Source organism: Chinchilla lanigera, unplaced genomic scaffold (genome assembly GCF_000276665.1).
Source record: "Chinchilla lanigera isolate Chin_1 unplaced genomic scaffold, ChiLan1.0 scaffold00098, whole genome shotgun sequence".
Taxonomy (NCBI): Eukaryota; Metazoa; Chordata; class Mammalia; order Rodentia; family Chinchillidae; genus Chinchilla; species Chinchilla lanigera.
The window spans coordinates 4,979,681-4,987,593 of NW_004955499.1; positions in this window are offsets into that span (position 1 = coordinate 4,979,681).

The following is a 7,913-nucleotide window of genomic DNA, read 5'->3' on the forward strand; positions in this document are numbered from 1 at the left end:
GTATTTATTTGCCATTTGTATTTCTTTATCTGAGAAGTGTGTATTCATCTCAGCTGCCCATTTTTGGATTGGGTCTTTGAATTTTGGGAGAGCTGTGTGTTCAGATTTATACTGGACGAAAATTCAAAAATTTCTTTTCTTTTTTTTTTTGTTTTTGTTTTTTTTCCAGTACCAGGAATCAAACTCATGACCTTGCATTTGCCAGGCAGACACTGTGCCACTGAGCTAAATCCCCAGCCACAAAAACTTCTATTTAACACAAAACAGAGGGAATTAGAGAAATACAACCTAATGGTAGTCACTAGCATTTACTCATAACATGAAATATTCTCATTTCTTTCATGGGAGGCAGGTTTTTTTACATTTGAACCTACAGAGTCTGCTATAATTTAGATGTTGAAGGTGTGCCAAAGGTGCACATGTCCAGGGTTCTGTCCTCAGTGTGTGACCATACGGAGTGCTGTGCATGTTGAGGAGGTATGATCTATAGGAGGTCCTTAGGTCATTGTGGGTGTGTCCTTGAAGAGGAGTGTAAGACCCCAGGCTCCTCCCATTTCACACTGCTTCTTGGCCCATGATGCGAGTAATCTCCTCTACCATGTACTTACTCTATGGTGTGCAAAGGGCCACTCAGTCATAGACTGCACACTCCAAAGCTATAAGCCAAAAAGAAACACTTTTCTCTTTATCAGTGAATTGCCTTTGATATTTCAACATGGTGATGGAGAATGGGCTATTGCAGGGTCTCAAGGAAGATTGCTGTATTTAGGTGAACTGTAAATTAATATCCATGACCTTGACAAGGTCATAGACCTTTGCTCTATCTCAATTTTCTCTTGTCTTACTCCAATATGCTCTAACAAAATACTACAGATCAGGTGGCTGATGAACAAGATGCACATCTTGCTGACAGTCTTGGTGGCTGATATCCAAGGTCCAGACATGGCAGATCCCTTTTCTGGTGAGGGCCACTTTATGGTTCATAGATGGTGTTGTCTCTCTGTGTCCTCAGATAGTGGAGGGAACAGGGAACTCATGGGGGAAGGGACAAGGAACTCTCTCAGGTCTCTTTGACAAGAGAAATGATTCCATACATAAGGCTCTACCTGCATTAGTTCACCATCTCCCAAAACCCACATCTCCTAATATCCTGTGCTTAGGAGTTAGGTTTCAACATCTGAGTTTAAGAAGGATGCAGAGATTCAAAACACAGCATTTCTTCTGTAAAAATGTATCATAGTTTACCTGATAGGCTGTAAGCTTTGTAAGAAGAGATATAGGAGCAATGGTATACAGCACATACTACATAAATACTTGGTGATCATTCTATGATAACCAATGCTGTGATTCAGGATATTTGGGAGGAGGACTCTGAGGACTACCCTTGATATCCTTCTGCTGCGATGGCTACCTATAATGAAAAGTGAACATGAGAAAAAAGATCTAAGTATAAGCTGGGCATGGTGGTGCACGCCTATATTCTCAGCACTTTGGGAAGCTGATGCAGGAGGCTAGGAATTTCCAGCCCAATCTGAGTAATTTAGTGATTTAGTGAGACCATGTCTCAAAATAAAAAAAATAATGTCCTGGGATGTTTCCAGTACCACACACACACACACACACACAATAGAATCAAGGCTAGGAAGCAAAAAAACTAAGTCATCCTATCATTCACATGAGACTGTTTCTCTTCCTGGTCCTCATGAGTTTTGAAAGTCTTTAGCTATAGTTCATGCAAGTAGGACTGTTTTAAAGCAGGCACATAAATCCAGAAATAACACCTGGCTCCCTTCCAATCTAATTCAGATTTTCATGCAAGTAGGACCCTTTCAAAGCAGGTTCATGAATCCAGAAGTAACACCTGGCTCCCTTCCAAACCAATTCAGATTTTCTTTTGCCAAGTTTAATGTCAAGATTGACCAAGTTTATTTGTTTTTCTATCATAAGGAGGTTTCAAATGGATTGAGAAATCAAATGCAATGACTGGATTTTTGAGCTGCTGCATTAGTCACCTTCCGTTTCTAGAATAAAATTCCTGAGCAAACAAATTAAAGGAAGAGTGGTTTATTTTCCAAAGAAATGACAAGAGGATCCTTTCCCCAGATGTTAGCATGATTTCTACCTTGCTGTAAAGTGGGTATATTAGTCAGCATTTCTGTTTGCTGGGACAAAATGCCTGACACCTACCCACAATTTAAAGAACTATCGTTTGGCTTATGGTTTGACAGGATTCAGTGCATGGTAAGCTGACTGCAAGGCACAAGCACCATGGCAAAAGGGAATGATGGGAAAAAGTTCCTCACCTCATGAAGACCAGAAAAAGCAAGAAAAAAAAATACAAAGAGAAAGACGCTTGGAGCAAGATATATTACCAAAGTTAATGACTCTGATTTATGATATTTAGTAGAACGTAAGTGGTTTTTATAGTGAACTCTTTATTTGCAATCACTGTTTTACAAGTATACTACAGATACTATTTTTCCCAAAATATTTTCAATTCTCACATGGTTGATTACAGCAGCATGGAATCATGGATAGAATTTTTTAAAAGTCAGTGTGACTTTAACACTTTTATATAAAAAGGGCCTCCCATGATGGTGACAGTGATCGCGATAAAGAGTTAAAACCATGAGCAATGATCTAGGTTCATGACCAAGCTTATAAATTTGAACTGTGCCTTCTGTTTCATACTAAAACTGATTATGGTCCTATCAAATGTCAGTGCCCCTTCTGTATTAAATATCTTTAATGTCCCAATATATGTATCCCTCTCAAGCTGCTACTTCAGGCCCATCTGTTTCCTAAGAGAAGTAATTTATAAATACAGTAACTTTGTCTGTGAAGGAACATTTGGCAATGAATGTAGATATTTCTGGCTCTCACAACTAAAGGAGAGGGGCTGTCACTGGTACCTGATAGATAAACGGCAGAGATGCTGTCAAAGAACTTGCAGTGCCATGAGATTGCTCCCACAATAAAGAAATATTGGAAGACTCTATCTGAGAGGAGAGAGATAGAGACAGAGACAGAGACAGAGGAGGAAAGAGAGAGAGAAAGAGAAAGAGAAACAGAAACAGAAACAGAAAGAGAAACAGAAAGAGGAAGAGAAAGAGAAAGAGAGAAAGAGAAAGAGGAAGAGGAAGAGGAAGAGGAAAAGGAAAAGGGACAAAGAAAGGAATAAGGAAAAGCTATATAGGAAGTTTTCAAGTAACTATCCATTGTCCAAGGAATAAGCAGTGCCATATGCTTTTAGTCCCTCCTCTGAGACAATTAGGGTCTCCAAGACATTACACGGAGGTGTACATTAAAGACAGGTCTACTTATAATGGATCTATTTATAAAAATGTGGGTGTAGTTTTGCAGTTCACAAGAGAAAGTGATTGTGTCCTTCAAGGGACATTTGTCAATATTAGAAGATATTTTGGTTGTCACACTTTCCAAGAGCAGCCACTTTGGCATTTAGTTGGTAGAATCCAGAGGTGTAGGCTAAACATCCTACAATGCATGGCACAATCCTCTGGAAACAGAAACAAAAGAATCATACATGCCTACTACGATGTAAATAAAGAAAATCACCCTGGAAGTCCATGTGTTCAGAGGTGGAGCTTTTTGAACGTGCTGAATACATTTTTTTGGTACTGGGAATCAAACTCAGGACCTTGCACTTACAGGGCAGGCACTTGTGCTGCTGAGCTACATCCCCAGCCCAAGCTGAGCACATGACGTATCCTTGCAGGTTTCATCTCCAATATCTACCTCCTCCAGGCAGGCCATACCTGGCAACAGCATGTTCAACAATGAAACCACTGTGGATTAATCCATTGAGGGGGTTATTGTCTACATGACCCAATCATCTTCCAAAAGCTTTACTTCTGTCTTCTAACTAAGACAAAATTTGGTGCCAAGAGTTGGGTCCTTGCTGTGACTATACCATACTATGTGGTTCAAAAACCTTTGGAAGGGCTTATGAGAAGAGTTTGGAAAGGTTTGGAAATGTTGCCTGAAAAACTAGAGATAGAATGCCTCAGGCTGTCCTGTATGAGAGATTCTGGTCAGAGCTCAAAAGACCAGAAGGCTGAGAGAAATCCTGCTGGTAAAAATCAGATTTGGGAGGTTTCTGCTGGGACAGATTGCACTGGTTGTTGGACTCCAGATGATGTATGTAATAGCTTGAAAGAAGCTTTTCTGTATTTTGCTCATGTCCAGAGATTTAGCCTGAGACTAAGATTAAAGGTGTCAGAGTAATTAATCTAGCAGAAGAAATTTCAAGGCGGTTGAATGTTGAGGCTGTGGCATGGCTATTTTGGGCAATTTTTGCCTGATCTGTGCTGTGAATGAAAAGCAGAGAGTCCAGTACAATGATTTAAAGTGTGAATTTGGCCAGAATGGAAGCTCCATTGAAGCTGCGGACTGCAAAGATAGAGCTGAGGAAGTCTTGGACATCACAAGAAGGAGCAAGTCCCCACCTTTTGCAGCTTCAAAACTGAAAAAGTGAAAGATTTTGCTGAGAGGAAAAAGACACAGAGAACGGTGTTCCAGAATGGTAGTGGCACAGAGAATTTCTTCTTTGTATCAGGATCAGAGTGCATTTGTTCCTTGTATCAGGTTCAGAGTGCTAAACGATCCAGGCATTGAACTCCTGTAGTCAAAGGAGAGGAAAATTTGACTACTACTCCAGCTGGCAGCAGACCTTGGTAGCACCCACATAGAGCTGGTTTCAGGTACACACAGAATGCATGAGTTGTGGGGTTAAACATGCTTCCTCCAAGCTTTCAGAAGGCTTGGGAGGCCAGGCAGTGTGCCCCTGAGAGGGCAATGAATGAAGCTATGAGTGTGAAGCCAAAGGCGCAGTGGAGACCCCAGAAGTTTAGAAAAGCCAAAATCGTTGATTATCTCAGGAAACCTGCAAGGAGGGAGTAAAGACAGCCCCAGAGAGAAACCATGGGAGGTACGACCACCAGAAGTGTCTGCCCCAGGGGTGAAGCCACGTAAGGCCTTGGGAGCTCACAACTTACCACAGATTGCTTCAGATGTTCCACATGGAACTACAGGACTTAATGTTTTCCCTGCTTGATTTTGGACTGGCTTTGGTCCCTTTCCTTTGTATCCCTTGTTTGTACCTTTTGGAATGATAATATTTATCTTACACCATTGAACGCTGGAAGTGTTTAACTTTCTTTTCATTTGTGTGAGGCTCACAGCTAAGTGTTTACCATACATTTCAAAGGAAACTTGGGACTTGGACTTTTCAGCAATGCTGAAACTGTTAAGACTTTGGTAACTTTTGGAGATGGACTCCATGTCTTTGCACAAGGAAATATACATGAGTCTTTGGGAAGCCTGGGGCAGAATGTTATGGTTTGTGTGTAGATGCCCCCTACCCTAAAGCCTCATGCAGTCTTGGGTGTGGGCTTCTAGAGTTTGTGATTAATTCATGGCCCATTGCCGGGATTATGGGTGTGAGTGCTGCACCCACCCTAAGGTGGGAAGTCTGCATGCTATATAAGGGAGGGAAAGAAGCTTGCTCTTTCTGCTCCTCCCTTTCATGCTCTTGTTGCTTTTACCATTTTCTGCTGCCATGAACTGTTGCTATCTGCCATATGCCAGTCTTCCTTGGAGCCAGCCAGGTGTGGACTGAAAACTCCACAAACTGAACTAAATAAACCTTTCCCTCCTTAATTTTGGGGTGTTGGGAATTTTGTCTCAGCAGTGACAGAAAAGCAATTAAGACACATACATAGGAGGGAAACCTTTCTCACTCTTTCTTTCTTTCTTTCTTTGTTTTTTCTTAGAATTGAACACAGAGCCTTCACACTAAGCTCTGTCTTCTGCCCATTTTTATTTTCTGTTTGTTGTTGTTGTTGTTGTTTTGGTTTTTTTCCCCCGGTACCTGGAATCGAACTCACGACCTTGCACTTGCCAGGCAGGCACTGTGCTGCTGAGCTAAATCGCCAGCCCCTGCCCATTTTTATTTTGAGACAGGGTCTTCCTAAGTCACCAAGTTGCCCAGGCTGGCCTCAGAATTCCCATCCTCCTGTCTTCGCCTCCCACAGTGCTGGAACAAAAGGTGAGCACCTTTGCCCTGCTTGAATGTTTTTTAAAACAAAAACATTGTTGAAATATTATTTTCAATGCATTTACACCCTAAATCTAAGGTATGATAGAATAAACTGTAATAAATTGACCTAGGCATGATGATGCAGTCCTGTAATTCCAGCACTCAGGGAGCTGAGGTAGGATTGCCCTGAGTTCAAGGCCAGCCTCTGCTACATAGTGAGTTTAAGGTCACCCTGATGTATATAGCAAGACTTTGTTTCAAAAAGAAAAGGTTAAAATAATTTTCACCAGAAATATTGGCCATTTTCCCTTCAGTGATGTTGGAACTTTTTTTTTTTTTTTCTGTGTAGGTCCTCAGGAAGCAGCCTTTGTGTTCTCAAAGTTGACATATCCTGGAAATTTGCAAATCAAATCCTGTTCATTTTCTTTTTCTTGGTCTAATAGGTCAGGACACTGTGGAAAGAACTCCATGTGAGATATTTTGCCATGTAGGGCTCTAGTAGGTAAGATGTTGCTTAAGTAGTGTTAAGCCAGTTTGCAAAAGCTTGCTGTTTACTACTACAACTGCATATCCAAAAAGCGTCTGGATACAAACAGCCCTCCTTGATGGGACCCACACTTCCTACCAGGAAACCTAAGATCCTCGACATCAGCAGGAAGGGCAGTCCAGTAACCTACAGAAGAATTGAAAACACAACCCCAAGGTCAACGAGTTGCAGAAATCAGAAGCCATGAAAAAGGAGATAAAGAAATGATCATGAATTTCCCATCATCATAAAGTTGAAATAGAAAGTTGTGTTTGACTTGAGAGAAATGGTAAGATGCTAAAATTGTATTCTGTGCAGAGATCCCCAAATAAGGATGAACCCTGTCAAAGCACACTCTTGACCAAATGTCCTGTCTTCAGACAGGATAGGGGGAGGGAAGTGGGTTGGCTGAGGACCCAAAGGAAATCTCTGGAGATGCTTCGTGAGAGGTAAGGTTTATTAAGGCATCAACAGGATAGTGTGGAATTCACTGAGATTTCCTGGGGGAAAAGCAGAGACCAGGTAAAGCAAGCTGGACAGGGAAGGGTCCAGAAGGGGCTCCAAATGCCCAGTGGCACAGGGATGGATGAGTTCATCCCCAGGACCACTTAATCACTCCTGGGGGATGATGGGGTGGAGAGGGAATTCAACAGAAAACCAGTGTCATGCTGCTTTTATCACTGTGGCTTTGTAATATAATCTGAAATCTGAGATTGTGATACCTCCAGCTTTGCTCTTCTTTCCCAGGAAAGCCTTTGCTATTCTGGGTCTTTCTGGTTCCACATGAAGTTTAGGATTTTTTTTCCTTCTTGTATGGGGCATGGTGTTGGTATTTTGATTGTGATGTCATAAAATCTTTACAACCACTTTGAAAGTCAGTAAGAAGATTCCTTAGAAAACTAAAAGTAGAAATATCATCCAGCTCAGCTATTCCCCTTCTAGCTATCTTCCCAAAAAATTTAAAGACATCCAAGTACAGAGACACATGCACAACCATATTGATAGCAGAAGAACTCATAGTAGTAAATCTTGAATGTGGGCTATATGTCCATCAGAGGATGAATGGATAAGGAAAGGAGATTTTTTTACACATAATGGAGTATTACTCTGCCATAAAGAAAGAAAAATTTGAGTCATTTGTAGGAAAATGCATGGAGTGTGGGATCATGATTAGATTCCAAAGAAATGGAAGTTCCAAAGGTAAGAAACATCTAACAAGCAAGTAGGCTAGCATTTAAGGGGAACCTGACCAGCAGACATATGTAGCAGGCTCTAGTCTTTCAGTCTTTATGGTCTGGAAGATCACTGAGCACTGCATAGTGGCATTTC